This window comes from Schistocerca piceifrons, chromosome 7, assembly GCF_021461385.2.
Source record: "Schistocerca piceifrons isolate TAMUIC-IGC-003096 chromosome 7, iqSchPice1.1, whole genome shotgun sequence".
Classification (NCBI taxonomy): Eukaryota; Metazoa; Arthropoda; class Insecta; order Orthoptera; family Acrididae; genus Schistocerca; species Schistocerca piceifrons.
In genome coordinates this window covers 102,501,653-102,523,221 of record NC_060144.1, presented here as the reverse complement: position 1 = coordinate 102,523,221, position 21,569 = coordinate 102,501,653, and the positions used below count along the sequence as shown (strand labels likewise).

At 41.6% G+C, this 21,569-nt stretch overlaps 1 protein-coding gene and 1 pseudogene across 2 annotated transcripts in view; one reads left to right on the top strand and one right to left on the bottom strand.

Moving 5' to 3' along the window:
- Positions 1-21,569, top strand: part of LOC124805204 (ubiquitin-like protein 3) — a 450,145-nt gene that overhangs the window by 376,061 nt on the left and 52,515 nt on the right. The gene's annotated exons all lie outside the window — the stretch shown is intronic.
- On the bottom strand, positions 9,109-9,282 carry LOC124709425 (annotated as a pseudogene).

The following is a 21,569-nucleotide window of genomic DNA, read 5'->3' as shown; positions in this document are numbered from 1 at the left end:
ACCACATTTCGAAAGCTTCTATTCTCTTCTTGTCCAAACTATTTATCGTCCATGTTTCACTTCCATACATGGCTACACTCCATACAAATACTTTCAGAAACGACTTCCTGACATTTAAATCAATACTCGATGTTAACAAATTTCTCTTCTTCAGAAACGCTTTCCTTGCCATTGCCAGTCTACATTTTATATCCCCTCTACTTCGACCATCATCAGTTATTTTGCTCCCCAAATAGCAAAACTCCTTTACTACTCTAAGTGTCTCATTTCCTAATCTAATTCCCTCAGCATCACCCGACTTAATTCGACTACATTCCATTATCCTCGTTTTGATTTTGTTGATGTTCATTTCATGCCCTCCTTTCATAACACTGTTCATTCCGTTCAACTGCTCTTCCAAGTCCTTTGCGGTCTCCGACAGAATTACAAAGTCATCGGCAAAAAATGATAAATACTAAATAACAAATTATTGTTTGTGATAGGATTTGAGCTGGCAACCCGGATCACGCCAGTCGGTGGCTATAACCCCCAGACCATATTGCGCGCAGCACAAATTGCGGCAATGTATACTGTTTTTATGCTTATGTTGTTAATATTTGACATTTCACATTTGTGGTCAATGAATGTTGCACAAACTGAGTAAAGGAACTTCCAACTGTGTGATGTGAGAATACCAAGTCAGTTGTGAATTGTGGGTTGTTTCCAGGAACTGTGCATCATCACCTGTAGAGCAAGTAAATACCACTACTTCCCGGACCGATGACCTTAGCAGTCTGGTCCCTTTAATTCCACAAACCAACCAACCACTACTTCCGATTTCCGAGATTATATTGCTAGCCCCTCTTTTACTAGACAGCTGTTAAGCAGTGTTCCAGAAGTCTGTCAGATATCCTGGGGGGATGTGGACATTGACTACGAGAAACATAACATCTGCGTAGTGTAATTGTTTAGCAACTGTTAGTTCAGAAAGTTTACTATATGTAGTATATTACGTTGGGATGAGGACTGCACCTTGAAGAATTCTGTGTGAGCCTTGCGCCCAAATTTAGGTCCAGCAATGGAGGGTGAAGCTTTGACAATGCCAGCCACGCAGACATACAGGTGCGAGCGCTCAGGGTTGAAGGTAACAGTATTCTAAGTCTGAACAAACACATACACATTTCCCTACACGTAACACTGCAATCTCCCGAGACTGAAACATTTCTTACCTCATGATTATACGTGTACCATCAGAAGCATTAGATCTGCCATACATCTTCAATGAAATGCTGCTTACAGGAAAGCTTCCAGTGATGTCGGGCACAGAAACCTACGTACGGAAGCAAGGAAGAAGGCCACTCACACTGGGTCTTAAAGGTCAAAAAAATGGCTCTGAGCACTATGGGACTTAACTTCTGAGGTCATCAGTCCCCTAGAACTTAGAACTACTTATACCTAACCAACCTAAGGACATCACACACATCCATGCCCGAGGCAGGATTCGAACCTGCTACCGTAGCGGTCGCGCGGTTCCAGACTGTAGCGCATAGAACCGCTCGGCCACTCAGGCCGGCTATTAGAGGTCATTTCCACTAATCTTACACGTAAGCAAAATTTTGATATTCTTTGTTAAAACATGACTACCGAACGAGTATGGTAGGTACCTGTCGAGTATTCCAAGAGCATAAAGCTTATGTCTTCGTATACCGACTTGTAATCTGCGGTGAAGGAGCAGTTAAGGACAAATGCGACCAAGGAGTCACTCATATTCGCCTCCTTTTTCATCGGGGGTTGCTGAGAAAACACGAAAAAACTTTTTTTCACCATTTTTTCGCTGTCAGCAGCGGATTTACAAATAACTTACCACATCAAATTTCTCGCGGTTTTATCCATTATCGACAGACATGCCAAAAACATGATTTTTTGATATAAAAACGGAGGCGCGGATTCCAAGACGGATATTTGCAGCAAATGGCTGAAATTTTTGTAATATCTTCATAAGATCCTGATCCTAACGAACGATGAAAATTTTCGTCATACCTTTATCCCTTTCCGAGATAAAGAGGTTCAAGGTTACCCTACTTATACACGTAAAATGCGTACGTGAAATCCAGTGAGAGGCGGAAACGTTTATAAAGTGACTTCACACGAAGAAATAGTCTATAAAGTGTTTTCATTATCATCAGGGCTCTGGGAACCACATATTGTGCTGAAGAACGTGCAAAATTTGTGTGATCGTAAAATCATGTCTGAGTTGGAAATTTAGTTTCGCGTTATTTCAAATCAAAATTGTTCTGACTCATCAAGTTCTTTTCATATGAGTGACGTGCCCTGCTGTACCAGGGAAAAGAATGGAACCAGCGGAAAATGCTCCCATCAAAGCACAAGAAAGGCAAATGTGCTCCTGTTTAAAAAAAAAACTGTGTCTGGAAAGAGTAGTACCAGCTGCCGCATTCTACCTTTTTGGGCACCTTTAAAAATTTCCCCAAAAAGTTTGGCATGCGAACATATTTCGCGCTTTTTATGCTGAGAGAGGAGGCAGTGGCATCGGGAAAGAGGCGGAAAAGCAGTAAATACTGGAAGATAGTAGACAGTGGTTGTTGTATGGATAGAGCGAAGGAGTCAGTGGCACTGTGTGTGTGTGTGTGTGTGTGTGTGTGTGTGTGTGTGAGAGAGAGAGAGAGAGAGAGAGAGAGAGAGAGAGAGAGAGAGAGAGAGAGAGAGAGAGGGGGGGGGGGGAATAAAGAGGAGAAAGTGGGATTGGATGAGAGCCATTGATAATGAGAGACAGTGTCTATGAAAAAAAAGTGACAATGACAATAGATGGCAGCAATGGGAAGAAATGAATAACAACAGTAAGAGAGAGCAAGAGGGAGACAGTGACAATGAGAGAAGAGAGGAGGAATAGTAGTAAGACAGAACGAAGGAGGCTGTGGGTGTGAGGCAGGAGACAATGACAGTCAGACACAAAGAGAGAACTGAAATAAATTGATGTGAATGAGTGAGTGAGAATGGGCAGTGGGAGTGGATGGATACGAGCAACTTAAAAAGGCAAAGATGGACTAGTAGTGTAGTCGTCAAACTGTGGCCCGAATCAAGCATTCGCGTAGCCAGCGACTCTCAGATGTATTTTATAATAATGTGCAGCTAAGAGCTGATTTTAAAAAAAATAAGCTCTCAGCGTTTTTTTTTAAGTGCGTGGTTTTCTTTTTGAGTAACAAACAAAAATAGTATTTTAAAACGTGCTTAATTATAGTTGACGTTTGTGAATTCGGCGGTTAGCCACGTTGGATGGTACCTCAAGGGGCAGAGGGGTAAGCAGCGCAACCGCTCCAGGGATAGAGGATGTGAGAGGGAGAATGTTTTATTGTTTGCCTGGCAAGTCACGGACGTGCGTGAGTAGAAGGAAAATTGCATTCAAAACATTTGGTACACATTTGTGATCGTGAGTCATATTTCATAAAGCATTTAAATATAAACACAATTGCTGTTATTAATAAGTCATCCGCTCACAAAGACACACAATAACACTTGGTCAGGCAATTAAGTGTCACAGCTTTGGGGTCGCTGAGACTGGCAGCAATCTGGAACAGAGAACAGTCTGCACCAAGTGTTCCGAATGGAGCCGACTTTAAACATGGGGGCCGGCGGCAAACTTATCTTCTCTTTACTATAGTTATTGTATGGGGAGAGCACAGCATATTAATTTATGTCAAATAATAAGGGGTACTTCATTCACTTGTAAATAATGTTAATTTCACATCGAGATTTCGGTCACTGTGGGCCGTCTTCAGTGCACTAAATTTGCGTTACAACATTGAAACCATTTACATATGCACGTAGTTCCAACTGGACTGCTCTTGTCAAAGGTTAAGTTGGAGTATGAACTCTAACCTTGACACGAATAGTCCAGTTGTGATAATGTGCGTTTATAGTATAGATGTGGTTTTAATGTTTTAACTTACGTTCACTGCGCTGGAGATGACCACACTGTCGCCGAAATCTGGATACGCAATAAACATTTGTGCGACTGATTACTGTCCCCTTTACTACTTAAAATACTGTCACTGGGCACAGCTGTTTCCCCATCGAATCTTATTTATGTAGGGTAGCGGTTAATAAATACGATCGGAACAAACGCGGCCTGAGGTGCCACTCCACAATGACAGTATTGGTCTGCAGCAAAAACGTTTGGCGGCCACTGGACTAGTAGGTTGAGCGAGGTACAGTTAGGGGAGCTTGTAGGAGTGAGGTGAGATGCATGTTATAAAAGGGCTCGAATACGTTCGCGTGCCAAAATTTTTGGAAATATTTTTGAAGGCGCTGAGGAAGGTAGAATGAGGCAGCAGATACCCCACTTTTCAATCAGTCCTGTAAACAGGAGCATATTCGCCTATTTTGTGCTCCGATAGAATCATTTTTACGCTGGTCATAGAAAGTCTTTCCGACTACTAGATGTTAAATAAACTACTCCAGATCACAACAGTGGAATATCAGTCTGATTCGCTGCCTCAGTTTTAAGCATTGTAACATTGTTCACTGTACTCTTCATCCAATTTTTATTTTGCCGTGAAATGCACACTAGCACCCGAATCAAAGTACCAATACCTTCTATTAAGCGCTTGCCAAATGTTGATGGGTCCAACTTGTGGAAACAAATGCGTTCCAAACGTAGGCTTAAACTCCACGGCTCACATTAGTGGAAAACGAAAGAAGGAGCAAACTTATTTCTTGTGTGTTTGATATGGCTCCATTCAATACATACATTATCCAAGAAACAATACACCGTGAGAGAAATAAAACTTATGTTAATTACCGCGATTAAATATAACCACCTCGACTCTAAGCGCAGTGTTCGGCCCATATCCAAAACATATCGGTCCGACGCAAAGAAGACAAAAAAAAAGTTTGCATGAAGCGGAACGACGTGGAAACGCACTGAGTATGAAATGGCGTTACATATACCACAGTGACTTCGAAACTACTATGCAATGCAGGACTATTAATTTGTAGAGTTGCAGGTATTTTCCTATTAGAATTCGTTCAAGTGAAGCATTTGTTGTTGCAATTACATTTTTTGTTGACAATATTTACGTTTAGATGTCGTGTTATCAAATTCCTTCTGAAGAACTCACACCTGAAGAGGCCCTCGAAAATACATTCCTGTTAAAGTATTGTTTATATGTAAAAATTTAAATTTTGAAGTACGGTAAGGAACAGGAATTAAAATGTCTCCCAGAGCAGCATCACATGAAACAAACAAAGGTGTAGCCGAATAACAGGTATCGGCATGTCTGCTTGTATTTCGACTGTTTCGCGCGTCACGCTGGCCCATTTCGCACGTGTCGTCTCAAACCGCCTGCGCACGGACTTCGTCGAACTAAATGGTACGTCAAGGGGTTAAAAAAACCGCTTAAAAATACTGCACTCAAGACATTTTAGGCTCTGTTTTGTTCGATATCATTAACCTCACTGTAGGAAAGGTACTTTTTAAAAGTCCTTGCTTTTACAGTTACAGCAAATAACTTCTTTGGTTGGTTGGTGGGTTGATTTGGGGGAGAGAACCAAACAGCGAGGTCATCGGTCCCATCTGGTTAGGGAAGGATAGAGAAGGAAGTTGGCCACGCTCGTTCAAAGGAGCCATCCTGGCATTTTCCTGAAGTGATTTAGGGAAATCACGGGAAACCTAAATCAGGATAGCCGGACCGTCGTCCTCCCGAATGCGAGTCAAGTGTGCTAGTCACAGCGCCGCCTCGCTCGTTAATAACTTCTTTATTGCCAGAGTTGTCAAACTAAAATTTCTGTTTCTTCCACAAGTCCGTTGTCGTTTTTTATTCTTCTGCATCTCCGCACGAAGATGGAGCAGTAATAAGAATTATTTAAACTTTGGCCTTGGAATCCTCTTTTTCAACTACCTCTGTCGGCAAATTATTCATTGCCATATTTGTTCAGTAAAACGATTCTTTTGAACAACAATATCCTGGACTTCAAGTGAGGACACGTTATTCCAGATCTCTTAACCGTTTTGATGAAATGTTATCTAGATACCTTGGTACTTGAGCCCATAACCTGTTGAGAGTTCTATCACATGTGAATTCCGCCGAATACCTACTTGTGCTGACAACCTTGCATACTACTGAACACTTTATTTGACGACTTCACGTTTAGAGCAGCTCACACATTACACTACTCGCTACACAACGAACGGACATGACCACAGACACCAGATACACATGGCACATAGGACACAATAAGGCAAGACAAAGAAATAATTTAAAAAAAAACAGACAAAAGGGTCGGCCGCAGTGGCCAAGCGGTTATAGGTGCTTCAGTCCGGAACCGCGCTGCTGCTACGGTCGCAGGTTCGAATCCTGCCTCGGGCATGGGTGTGTGTGATGTCCTTAGGTTAGTTAGGTTTAAGTAGTTCTAAGTTCTAGGGGGACTGATGACCTCAGATGTTAAGTCCCATAGTGCTCAGAGCCATTTGAACAGACAAAAGGTTATGGCTCAAAGAGTCCACAGACATTGATTTGAGTGCTTTCATCAAACTCAACAACATTGTTTAACAGTACAAAGTTTCGGCCTTTTGGTAATGAATAGCCATGCTGTTTCACTCGACTGTTTACAGCTGCATGCTGTATGATTAAGAGTAACCACAAGTGACACATTGATCAGTGAGAAAATTTACTGCCATAGGTCATTCACTATGATTTATCTTGGTGGGCACTAAAGGGTCATAATTGTCAAGAGAGTAGCAGTATGAAATGTTTTCATGATGATTTAATTACACACACTCGAAGACAAGAACGACGAAACGACGATGCACCACAAAGAAGAAATTATCTGAATGGGCTGGTAATCGATAGATGTTAAGTATGTCTACAGACAAACTGATGATTACAATTTCAGGAAAATTGGATGATTCATTCAAGAGAGAGAGAGTTTCACAAATTGAGAATGTCAGTAATGTGGTGGTCCATCTCTGGCTCTTATGCAAGCAGTTGTTCAGCTTGGTAATAATTGGTTGAGTATTTGGGTGTCCTCCTGAGTTATATCATGCCAAATCATGTCCAGTTGGCATGTTAGATCGTCAAAATCTCGAGGTGGTTGGAGGACTGTGAGTAGGGGGATAGACTATGTTCTGGCGCTTGTTGTTAGCGTGGGCTGCATACATTCAGGCGAAAACTTGATTGATTTACGATTTCTCCCTTTTATGTTAACGTATTGTTCTGTCAAGTGGTTTATGACCCCCTTTGGATTGATTTATGAACCCCCTTGCCAATCAATACAAGCACATTTTTTATATCAAATGTACGACACCTACTGTTTATAAGGTTCAAACTTTATTATGGTTCAGAAAATGTGATATGTTAACAACAGTCCTATAAAATGATCGTCGGCAGCTTAAAATGCATGCAAGGAAATGACAACATCTTACAAGGAAATGAACACCGCGATCAGTAGCCAGAGGAGATGTAACAGTCTTATTGCAGGTTACTACTGCCCTTGGTAACATTCTTCTTGCACAAAGAAGTTATGGTCCTGTGTTAGGTTGTATTGCTCATGTGCAGGATAATATAGCCGTTTCGCCTTCACATCATCTATGGAATGCCTCCTACTTCCACTATTAAGGTGTGTGTATATAGCATCAGTCCAGATCACACAAGTAGCACTCATTTCATGGTATTTTTTCTCCAATTTTTTCTATTCTCATTCAATTTCCGTAATTCTGTTAGGTTTTCACGATTTTACATATTCTTCATATTCCTTCCAATTTATTGTATTTCCAAAGAATTTTTCATCATTATACTTCGAATTTTATCCATTTTATATCATTTTTCATATTTTTTTGACAGTTTTCCATATTTATATGGTCATATTACTGACATACCCATGTGTTGTTTGATTTTCTATGAAAATATTTGCGCGTCTTGTATACCAGTCTACCAAGACCTCCCCTCCTCCTGATGATCCACATGCATGCTTTTTGGATACGATGATCATGAAAAGCATAGTAACAGTCGCTTTGTACCTATATGAGGCTTAGCGAGTGGTGCAGATAATCAATGTATTGGAAACTCGAAATCGGGAAACAATTACATGTATTGGTCTGACCCATCAGAGACCCTGTCTACAGATTCATGTAGTGCTGCACTTGATGGAAACGCAAAGTCTGGAAACAGGTAGTTCTACACGTTCATTTGACTTACAGTCCATTGTGCAGGGATCTGCAATGGGGAGTTGACATGTGTACAGAGTTGACTTCTGTTGCTGTCTACATGGCATCGAGATAGATGGCGTTACAAATACAGTTTGTTGGTGCGGTAAATATCTAGCAGTGGCATGACAGAGTTGCAAATATCGCTTAAAACCACGTTCCATACTTGAATAACTTTCTAAATTCGGCGATAAGGATGATTTTATTACGAGCTTACACGACTGGCGATGTATACCCACACTTTTGACCTGTTAATACACACCCCAGCGAACACCGTCTATATTGAATGTCGCGGTATTTGTGTAGAAGAACCACTTCATTAGGAAGTAACACCATATCTCGATTTATAAGGCATGTATAGTTTTTAACATGGATATCGTTAGCAACTCTTATTTATGCCTGTACAACCAAGGCTGCTTCTTATGAAGGGCGATAGAACATAGTCACTGAGGTCGTGTTTTTAATAGCGCGATCCTTACGCGAAATGTATGTTGCCAGCAGTAGATTCCTTCAGCGGTCAGCTTCAAATGTCTGTTCTCAATAGTGTTACTCGAAAAGAACATTTTATTTCCTCCAGGGATTCCCATTTGAAATACCTGGCGAGTGTTATCCGACCGCAGAAAACAAATTAACTCACCATGCAAAGTGACTCTCTTGATCAGTTTAATTAATTAACCTATCAGTTTGATATCTATGACATGATGCCACGGATACTATTTAGGAGTTGGAGTGGTAATGAGGCATTTTTTTGTTGTGGCGATATCTTTTAACAAAATTTCAATCTCCCACCTACACAGGGAGAGAGGACCATCATAATAAAATCAGATGTATTTCCGAATTTATAAAGTGCTACAGGTATAAACCTGATATTTACAACCTTAAGAGACTTGGTATGTGGCGAACGATTTGGTTACTTTAAGGAAGCTTCAAAAGTGAAGAGGAATCCTGTGACAGAGGTAGATCTTAGCATTCCGTCATGAGTCAAAAATGAATTTAATATTCTGGTCCTGTGATGCAGGACGTAACAGATATTAAGCTGATTAGAACAGATTTTTTAACCTGATGATAGAATACTTAGAAGAGGAAATATAGCTATGCCATACTATTACAGCATTTTCACAACATGTAACGATACGTCAGTGATATGAAAATGCATGTATGCCCCGATTTTGTCTGTCTTCGAAAATAACTTGAATAAAAGGGAGAAGTATATACACAAATAAAAAAAGTTCTCCATCACCTTGGTTCCGAGAGTTGTGGAACTTGTACAGAAAATGGGAATAGAGATCAACATAAACATCGTTTCCCCCCTTTTTATTGCTCTTGAAAACCAGATATTGCATGTTGTACTACCATACAGTGAGACCTTCAGAGGTGGTGGTCCAGATTGCTGTACACACTGGTACCTCTGACACCCAGTAGCACGTCCTCTTGCATTGATGCATGCCTGTATTCGTCGTGGCACACTACCGACAAGTTCATTAAGGTACTGTTGGTCCAGATTGTCCCACACCTCATCGGCGATTCAGCGTAGATCCCTGAGTGGTTAGTGGGTCACGTCGTTCATAAACAGTCCTTTTCAATCTGTCCCCAGGCATGTTCAATAGGGTTCATGCCTGGAGAACATGCTGACCACTCTAGTCGAGCGATGTCGTTATCCTGAAGGAAGTCATTTGCAAGATGTGCACGATGGGGGCGCGAATTGTTGTCCATAAAGACAACTGTGGGCACTATCGGTCGGAGGATGGCATTCACATATCGTACATCCGTTTCGGCGCCTTCCATGACCCCCAGCAGTGTACGTTGGCCCCATATGATGCCACCCCAAAACAGCAGGAGACCTCCACCTTGCTTCACTCGCTGCACAAAGTGTCTAAGGCGTTCAGCCTGACTAGGTTGCCTCCAGACACGTCTCTGACGATTATCTGATTGAAGGCATATGTGACACTCATCGTTGAAGAGAACATGATGCCATTCCTGAGCGGCCCATTCGGCATGTTGTTGGGCCCATATGTATTGCGCTGCATGGTGTCGTGATTGCAAACATGGACCTTGGACATCGGGGGTGAAGTTGCGCATCATGCATCATACTGCGCACAGTTTGAGTCGTAACACAACGTCCTGCGGCTGCACGAAACACGGAAAGTATTATTCGACAATGTGGCGTTGCTGTCAGGGTTCCTCTGAGCCATAATCCGTAGGTAGCGGTCATCCACTGCAGTAGTAGCCCTTGGGCGGCCTGAGCGAGGCATGTCATCGACAGTTCCTATCTCTCTGTATCTCCTCCATGTCCGAACATAATCACTTTGGTTCACTCCGAGATGCCTGGACATGTCCCTTGTTGAGAGCCCTTCCTACCATAAAGTAACAATATGGCAGCGGTCGAACCGCGGTATTGACCGTGTGGGCATGGTTTAACTACAGACAACACTAGCCGTGCAGCTACTTCCTGGTGGAATGACTGGAACTGATCGGCTGTCGGGCCCCATCCGTCTAATTCTAATAGGCGCTGCTCGTGCGTGGTTGTTTACATCTTTGGGCAAGTTTATCCATCTTTGGGCAGGTTTAGTGACATCTCTGAACAGTCAGAGGGACTGTGTCTGTGATACAATATCCAAAGTCAACGTCTATCTTCAGGAGTTCTGGGAAACGGGATGATGAAAAACTTTTTTTGATGTGTGTATTTCGCGTGGGAAATTCAAGGTGTATTATCAACATCGCTGTCTAGAATGGTTAAAGTGAATTTTTAAACTAGGGGGAGGGGGTCTATGTCAGAGTGGAATTGATTAAAACTATTGTATACATCCAAGCTGCAGCTGTTTGTCTTTCAATGCATGGCAGCCGTCAGCATGAGTGGTCAAGAGGCTTCGGAAACGGGAAGTCTCGGATTAGCTTGGGCTGTGAAGTGCAGTTAGGTACAAAGAATGCGCATCTGTCTGCTCTTGTGTGTGGCAGGCAGGGTGGTGAAGTGAGCGGTGTGTTGGGCAAGTGGCGGCAGAAGCAGACATGTATGTTCCGTGAAAAGATTCAATATGATGGGTGTTTGTGATGGACGGCTATTCCACCCATCTAAATTCATTGATTGACTGCTTGGTGACAGTGTCTCTCTGACCTCTGAGTGTTTATCCTGGCCGGCGTGGATAGGGCTACCGAGCAATCGGCGGATGCCACATACTTTGCGATCGTGAGTTTGTGTGATTGGTAGGATTTTTTCACCCAATATGTTTGGTGGAAATGTTGTAGAGGAGGGTGTTCGTATTGTCAAACGTCATTGTATAGAAGTTCTCGGCTATATTTAGCACTATGATCTATTTGTGGCGGAAATTTCATTGCTTGATTTGCAAAATGATCGCGTGTGAGACTCAAATGTTGAAAATCTGTTTTTATTATGAAGGATCATAACAAGGTGGGGGTGAGTGTTTTAAGCGATCTATTTGACTCTTGTAAGTTGTTAAACAATTAATTTGATAGGGTAGTAGAAATGGACTACATCACTCTAATTTTTATGTCGAAATTGCGCCAGCTCTCCCTTCGCTACCAGCATTAGCCAATAGGAGCACAGTATTCTGAAAAGAGATGAAAACCTCTGTCTGCATGTTTGGAGATGTTGGTACACACACACACACACACACACACACACGCACACACACACACACACGCACGCAAGCAGGAAGAGATAGAGAATGGAGCAAGTCTGGAATTTCCCAATCAACATCATGCTGCTACTTGATGCTTTGTTTGGGGCCACCAGATCAAAGGAGGCCGACATCCTGTCCGTGGTCAGTTGTATTTGGTACTGTGATCTGTAATTAGGACCTCAGGCAGCTTTTGAGCCACATTGCAGCGTTCTGACAACACACACACTCGCAGGAGACCCGAAGCAGTAGCTACTATATTGCACTTTCCATTCCTCGGTGCTTACAGTTATTATGTCAGGGGAAGTGGCGATGGGGGATGTGAACTATACCTAGATGGAGGAGCCCTGTCTCGAGCAAACTGATTAAATAAAAATATGCATCAATATATTACTGGCATTGATTCGAATTTCATATCACAAGATCCTTCCTCTCCAGAAAAGAGAGAGTCTTTTTGATGCCAATTTCCAGATGAGGGTGGCAGGGGGTGGGGGGCTTTGCTAGAGGAGGGAGGAGTTAATTAATTGATCAGTTTAAATAATTAGTTAATTAATTTTATTTCAAAAGTGTGCTTGTATTGGTGAGAGGGGTGGGGGAGGGGTGGAGGTTTCTAGTCGGGCAGGCAAGGAAGAGGGGAAGGTGAAGAGGTGAAGGGTTTTGCAGGACAGATTATTCCCAGGGCGTCGTAAATCAACCCCCAGGGTGGTCATAAATGACTTAGCTAAACGGTTGGTTAAGGGTGGGGGAGGAGTGATAAATCAACCAAGTTTTCCCCTGAATGTGTGCAACCAGCACTAACAAAACGCATCAGAACAAATTTATCCCACTACTGCCCTGCCCGTAATGCGTTCTTTATTTGGGAGAAACTGGGCGACTTTACTAGTCAAGGTAGGGTTTGGAAAGCACGAAGACAAGCAGTACAATCACTTGCTATAAGCAGGTGGACATTATCTAGCTGGAATGTAAGTCCATGGTGGTTTACAGTGAGGAGCAGCAAAAGGGGGCATAGAACATTTTCAACATCCCGCTGTGCTATAAGGGTGCTGTAGATGACAACTGAGGGTCTTGCTATGAAAAAAATAGCACCACAGACCATCACTCCTGGTTGTCGGGCCGTATTGTGGGTGACAGTCAGGTTGGTATCCCGCCACTGTCTGGGGTGTCCACAGACGTCTTCACTGCTCATTGACGGTCAGTTCAAAGCGAGACTTATCACTGAAGGAATTCTACTCCAGTCAATGAATTTCCAGGCCGAAGACGTGTGTGGAGATGCCACGGACAGTGCTGGGGTACCAACCTCACTACCACAAGGCCCGACAACCGGAATGATAATCTAGGGTGCCATTTGTTTTCATAAGAGGACTTCTTTGGTTGTCATCCGTGGCACCCCTAGCACAGCGGTACGTAAACGATTTTCTATGCTACAGTTTTTGCCCTTTATGGCAAACTACCTTAGGCTTGCATTTCAACAAGATAGTGCCTGCCTGCACTTGACGAGAGTTCCTGCACTGTGTCTTCGTCCTTGCCAAACCCTATCTTGGCCAACAAGGATGTCTTCCAAATTGAGAGAGCGTTATGGAGCTGGCCCTCGAACCAGCACGGGATTTTGACGATTTAATGTGAGAACTTGACCTCGTTCAGGAGGACATATAACAAATTCAACAATCAATGCCAAGCCGAGTAACTGCTTGCATAAGGGTCAGAGGTGGCCCAACGTGTTATTGACATGCTCAATTTGTTAAGGTCTTTCTCTTGAATAAATCGTCCAGTTTTCCTGAAATTCTAATCATTCGTTTGTCTGTACATGTACATCCCATCTACCAATTTCTGTTCCATTCAGATAAATACTTCCTGGTGCGCCGTTTCGTTTGGTCCCCCCCCCCCCCTTAGAATGTGTAATATGAAGCTCCATGTAAGCAGGTAAGAGAGCTGAATAATCAGACACAACAGTTAATCATGTTTTTACATGCCAATGGGTGAAGATAACGGGGCAGTTGATCGGTCCCAATTAGTCCATCTGGGGCCAGAACGGCGGATCTCTCACACATGATAGAACTACAGGAAAAGAAACTGGAAACTGGATATGCAACTGTAGAGATAAGGCTACCAAATACTGTGAGTCTCAGCATATTGGAAATGTGACTCAGATGGGAAGACTGGAACGGTGTATATAACAATAATGTGGAAAGCTGGGTAAGATTCCTTTCAGCTTTGTCGTAGCTTAAACTTAGCTTGTCCAGAGGTTCACAGGAAGGTGATTGTTAAGATATTGTAATAAATGGATCACGAAAGAGAACGGGTATGTTTGGGAAGATTTAAAACATTTATCTGAACGATATCGAAATGTAATAGTGAAGCAGACATAGGAAGAAAGAATATATAGCAGGATGACACAGCTAGCAAAATCTAAATATTATAAATATCAAATTCGAACCTATTCATATATTTGTATGACAGTTCGGCGAGTCACACTCAAATACAAAGAGGAATGTATCTAATAGGACAGAGTGGGAATATAATGCTTACTATCAAAGAAAAAAAACTGATTGGCCTGTGTACTATGTTTCCCATTTGAAATCAGTATTATGTAAATATAGTTCATAACGAATGAAACAAATGGATGCATTCGCTAAAAAGAGTAAAACGTCACCAGAAATGATAAAATGCCTGTTCCTTTTTCCAACAGGTTGCACAGGAGTTACCCATGTAATCAGATCAGTGAAAAATAAAAATACAGAGTGCATGGATGGAATACCTGCAAAACTTATCTAACACTGCTCACAACGTAATTTTTTTCACATGATACTTTGCCTCCGGTAGCTTCGAAGTTTGCCGATGATAGTTGTCTTCCAAATGTTGAAGGATATGGCGAATATGTGTCACATAATGTACATTACACTGTCAGTCTCTTCATTTATTTATAATCAGTGATTCTTGTCTGATGATCAGCTTTGTCACAAGTAAAAAAAAAAAGTGTTTTAAGCATATGAACCTGGCGAACAGTTACTAATGTGTAGTCTCTCACTATTTGGACACAAAGTGTACCCAGTGGTTATCATTAAAGTGCAGCTACTCACAGACATCCAGTGCGGGTTGTAATCATTGTATGGCAGCTAAACTTGGTAGATATTGTAATGCGTTAATGCGGAATCGATTTATGCTGGTTCCAGTTTTGGGCACCAGGTGCAAATCTGGCTTTGTGAATGCAAGAAAGATGTATAGAAATATTTCCATATGTGATGGATTAGGAACAGGTGGTGTACAGAAAAGGTTAAACAAATAAGAAAGGCGTAAGTTGATTTTTTATTAACCTTACACGATGTATCAGAAACGTGAATGAAATGCTGTACAGCGTCAGATTTGCACCTGGTGGCCAAAATTGGAACAAATTTTTCTCACTGTAAATCGGTTCCGCATTAACGTAAGAGCATGCCTACCAAGTTTCGCTACCACACGATAATTACAGCCCGCACTGGACCTTCGTGAGTAGCTGCACTTTAATTGTAACCTCCCGATATATTGTACATTGCTAAATCACAATCAGAACACAAAGCAAATGAGGGGCTAACTGAGCGAGACAATCGATATGTGTTGTCTGAATCTTTGTATGTCATGCCCATTGAAAGATGTGCGTACTGTTGAAGAAAATATTATTACGTTTTTTGATATCAACATAAAAGATAGCGAAATTAGGGGACACAAAATTACAATAGACAAAAGAGCAAGGCTGTTAATTATGAGATGTATAACCACTGTTTTATGAAGCTGATTTCTTAAATGCAAGAATTCCCAAGACCTCGCAAAAAGCTTTGAGAAAATAAAATTTTCCGAATTGAATAATTAACAAACTGACAAGCCATTTTAGTGAAAGTGGGCATTTTTGGAATCAGAAAAATTCAGCCCACAAAACTATGGTGCTGAGTTTTGGAAATAATCGCCATTTAAGATCGGAACTTCCTAGATTGGTGAAATTATCATTACAAATAAGTTTTGAAATATAAAGTTTTTGGAAAAAGTAAAACGTTTGTGGGAAAGAGGAGAATAATGGCCTTTAAATGAGTCATGTTACTTTTAGAAATAAACTGTTATCTTCTCACTGAAAATTTCACCTCCACATGTTCCATATGAATTGTAAATTGTGAATATTCCTTTAACGAAAATATTTCCATAATGATTGCATGTAGTATGCTCATCAGTGGTGTGAAAATTACCAAGGGTAGTTTTAATTAAATTAAGTACAAATAGGAAATTAGCTATTTTGTGTAATTATGGTATATATGCTCTTAGCAGAACGAGATCAGATAAAGAGAAAAAATCATCTTAATGGTCAGGAGTGGTATGAAAACAAGTTACCTTTGTTACAACAGCACGGAGTGAAGCCTCTGATATTCCTAGTAGAAGGCTCTGTTCCAAACATTTGTGAAAGTGAGTAAAGGTGGTGACAGGGAGAGCTCCTGGACACTATAGACCTGTAATGATTACTACATCTACCTAATTAAAAACTGTAGAAATGATCATAAAGATACAGAGTTATAAAATTCATAGGAAAACAAAATATCCTGGATGAGACACAGCATGGATTTAGTCAAGGGAGGTCTATCAACACAGTAGTAACAAGCTTCTTGGCACGCACAATCAAAAGCATTAGAAGAATGTGAGAGGTCTGTAGTGTATTGTTCGCCCCCTCATAAGCTTTTGACTGTGCATGCCGCACTACACTCTTGGATCAACTGCGTAGATATGGTATTGGGAGTGCTGTCAGTCCAATAAAATTATTTGTAGGAAACAGAATAAAATGTAGAATTAAGATACAATATAAACAGTTTGGTACAACCTTTTTACTTTGATTTTCAAGTGGCAAAGTATGGGGTAGTGCAAAGTTTGATACTCAGTCTAATACTGCATGTGAAAAATATGTTGGCATCACTAAAACGAAATGTAACCATTAATTCAGATGATACATCACTTATTGTACATGTTGGTCAATAAATGATTTAGAAATAAGAATTGTTGTGGACAGAGAAGGGGCAAATTAATATTTAAGTGGAAAGAAACTATTTATAAGTCAAAACAATGTACATGAAGATACTTACAAAGAGAACCAAAAATGAAGAGAGCGAAAATATGACTTCTGGATATATTAATAGTAGAAGTTGAGATTAATAAGTTCTTTGGTTTGGCAATAGACAAATTTATGACTTGGAAAAAGCATATAGAAAACACTTGTTCAAAAATAAGCAGCTTTGCATTCTTGATGAAGAAAATGTCTCACAGGGTTGATGCAAATACGGTACTGAATATGTAATTTGGACTTACAAATCTACATTTATTGTACACGTATAATAATATAGGGTAGTACAACAAACGTACGTATTACCAGGCTGCAAAAATAAAGAGCAATCAGTCGTATTGGAAGGTTATCAGCAATACAGTCCTGCAAACTCTAATTTAAATAATTTAAAAAATTGACTATCCCCTCTGTGTATAAATATGAAACAGCAGCGTTTCTCAAAGTAAATTGTACACTTACAGTAAACAGAGAACTGCACAGTTATACCATGAGACCGTGCATTATGAACAGGTGTTCGATCGTGTTGAAAAATGCAATCGCCATCCCCGAATTGCTCGTCAACAGTGCGAAGCAAGAAGGTGCTTAAAACATCAGTGTAAGCCTGTGCTGTGATAGTGCCGCGCAAAACGACAAGGGGTGGAAGGCCCCCTCCATGGAAAACACGACCACACAATAACATCACGGTCTCGGAATTGTACTGTTTGCACTACACACACTGGAAGATGACGTTCACTGAGCATTCGCCATACCCTCACCCTGCCATCGGATCGCCACATTGTGTATCGTGATTCGTCATTCCACACAACGTTTTTCCACTGTTAAATCGTCCAATGTTTACGCTCCTTACACCAAGCGAGGCGTCGTTTGACATTTACCAGCGTGATGTTTGGCTTATGAGCAGCCGCTCGACCATGAAATCCAAGTTTTATCGCCTCCCGCCTAACTGTCATTGTACTTGCAGTGTATCCTGATGCAGTTTGGAATTCTTGTATGATGGTCTGGATAGATGTCTGCCTATTACACATTACGGCCCTCTTCACTTGTCGGCGGTCTCCGTCAGTTAACAGACGAGGTCGACCTGTATGCTTTTGTGTTGTACGTGTCCCTTCACGTTTCCACTTCACTATCACATCGGAAACAGTGGATTTAAGGATGTTTATGAGTGTGGAAATCTCGCGTACAGACGTATGACCCTAGTGACACCCTATCATCTGACCATGTTCGAAGTTCGTGAGTTCCGCGGAGCGCCCCATTCTGATCTATCACGGTGTCTAATTACTACTAAGATCGCTGATATGAAGTACGTAGCAGCAGGTGGCAGCACAATACACCTGATATGAAAAACTTTTTTTGGGGGGGGGGGGGCGTGTCCAGATACTTTTGATCTCATATATGCCATGTTGGCCAGCTGCGCACAGGCAATTTTCATGTTTGATCAAGACTAGAGTGTTGCAGCAGAAAGTGATACTGGGTGCCTGTATATACTGAACTGAATTGAAAATAAAGTTTTACTTGCCTGTATTTCATTTATTTATACATAGATGTTTATCTTTGTCTATAAGGTAACTAATTTCGAAATTTCATTTTATATCCGTTTTAAAAGCCTGTAAAAAATAACGTGCGTTACTTAAGTGCGCGGAATTGCTGAAATATTTTAAGTGCTCGAATTGAAATTCACCCTGTATCTGTAAATACAATTAGCATAAACAGTATTGGTGTAAACAGTGATCGACGAGTGAGTAAATAAATAACAGATATAAAAATTATTTCTGGAGAAACTAATCCGGGAGTTAGGCTTCAACCATGTCTGCAATATCCAAGTCTGGTGAGTAAATGGTATGTATCACGTGTAGTAGGCTTGTTCTGTTAAACACCACTGGTCACACAATTCTGCCTGGAATGAGCGGCATTTGGATCCAGGTGGCCTAGGGAAAGTTGACGTTTTAAAGCTATAACAAGCTTGCAGATGTTGACAGTTGGGTCCACTTTCGTGTTCTGAACCAGATTAATGTCCCTGACACACTCCAAACTTGGCCAGGTAGTTCTAGTATGTTATATCATAACTTGTGGGACTGGCACATATGGCTTTTGAAAATTGGTGGCAACAAAAATTGTGTCAAGCGATGTAAGAGTTGCCTGCCAGGGTGGCCGAGCGGTTCTAGGCGCTACAGTCTGGACCCGCGCGACCGCTACGGCCGCAGGTTCGAATCCTGCCTCGGGCATGGATGTGTGTAATGTCCTTAGGTTAGTTAGGTTTAAGTAGTTCTAAGTTCTAGGGGACTGATGACCTCAGAAGTTAAGTCCCATAGTGCTCAGAACCATTTGAACCATTTGATGTAAGAGCTTGAAAAAAGCCTCAGTAGTTATTGTTTTATTGTAGGGATTCTTGTCACCTCCCTGCTTTCCTCTCCCACAATTGTTTCGTGACATTGGCTCTTGGCACTCCGAAAGACGTATCCCCGCCATCACCTGCGGCGATATTGACAATAATCTGTGGTGCTGCATTGCCAGTAAATGTTGTGGACATAATATGCCGAGTGCAACAGGTTAGATTTAGCTGCTGATCGTGAGGAATGGCGTGAGCTCAGTATTGTTGAGTACTTATTACTGCATTAGCATGCGAATAAGAATCCATCAAAGACAGATCTCCTTGCCCTGAGACATTATCAATAATACTAAATTCCTATGCCATTCTCCTTCTGCGAGAATGCATTCTTCATCTGCTTCACCATTGCAGTTGGGACGTTTAATGTACACTATACTTGACCAAAGTCGTGGGATAGCGATATGCGCATACACAGATGGCGATCTTATCGCAAACACAAGGTATGAAAGGGCAGTGGATTGGCGGAGCTGTTATTCATGCTCAGGTGATTCGTGTGAAAAGGTTTTCGACCTGATTATGGCCACACAAGGGAATTAACAGACTTTGAAGGCGGAATAGCAGTTGGAGCTAGACGCATAGGACATTCCATTTCGGAAATCGTTAGGGAATTCAGTATTTAGAGATCCACAGTGTCAAGAGAGTGCCGAGAATGCCAAATTTCGTGCATTACCTCTCACCACGGGCAATGCAGTGGCCGACGGCCTTCGCTTAACGAGTGAGAGCGGCGGCGTTTGCGTAGACTTGTAAGTGCTAACAGAGATGTAAGACTGTGTGAAATAACAGCAGAAACCAGTGTCGGACGTACGGCAAACATATCCGTTAGGAGAGTGCGGCGAAATTTGGCATTAATGGGCTATGGCAGCAGACGACCAACACGACTGTCTGTACTAACAGCACGATATCACCAACAGCACCTGTCCTGGGCGTCTGACCATATCGGTCGGACTCTCGACGACTGGGAAACTATGAACCGGTCGGATGAGCCCAGACTTCAGTTGGTAAGAGCTGATGGTAGGGTTCAAATGTGGTGCAGACCCCACGAAACCTTGGACTCAAGTTGTCAACAAGTACCTTGCAAGCTGGTGCTAATGGCATGAGCTGCATTCACATGGATTTATATATATATATATATATATATATATATATATATATATATATATATATATATATATATATATATATATATATATATATATTTTTGTTGTCATCAGTCTACTGACTGGCTTGATGCGGCCCGCCACGAATTCCTTTCCTGTGCTAACCTCTTCATCTCAGAGTAGCACTTGCAACCTACATCCTCAATCATTTGCTTGACGTATTCCAATCTCTGTCTTCCTCTACAGTTTTTGCCCTCTACAGCTCCCTCTAGTACCATGGAAGTCATTCCCTCATGTCTTAGCAGATGTCCTATCATCCTGTCCCTTCTCCTTATCAGTGTTTTCCACATATTTCTTTCCTCTCCGATTCTGCGTAGAACCTCCTCATTCCTTACCTTATCAGTCCACCTACTTTTCAACATTCGTCTATAGCACCACATCTCAAATGCTTCGATTCTCTTCTGTTCCAGTTTTCCCACAGTCCATGTTTCACTACCATACAATGCTGTACTCCAGACGTACATCCTCAGAAATTTCTTCCTCAAATTAAGGCCGGTATTTGATATTAGTAGACTTCTATTGGCCAGAAATGCCTTTTTTGCCATAGCGAGTCTGCTTTTGATGTCCTCCTTGCTCCGTCAGTCATTGGTTATTTTACTGCGTAGGTAGCAGAATTCCTTAACTTCATTGACTTCGTGACCATCAATCCTGATGTTAAGTTTCTCGCTGTTCTCATTTCTACTACTTTTCATTACCTTCGTCTTTCTCCGATTTACTCTCAAACCATACTGTGTACCCATTAGACTGTTCATTCCGTTCAGCAGATCATTTAATTCTTCTTCACTTTCACTCAGGATCCTTTCACCTTGTATTTTAATTCCACTCCTGAACCTTCCTTTTATTTCCATCATTGCTTCCTCGATGTACAGATTGAAGAGTAGGGGCGAAAGGCTACAGCCTTGTCTTACACCCTTCTTAATACGAGCACTTCGTTCTTGATCGTCCACTCTTATTATTCCCTCTTGGTTGTTGTACATGTTGTATATGACCCGTCTCCCCCTATAGCTTACCCCTACTTTTTTCAGAATCTCGAACAGCTTGCACCATTTTAAATTGTCGAACGCTTTTTCCAGGTCGACAAATCCTATGAAAGTGTCTTGATTTTTCTTTAGCCTTGCTTCCA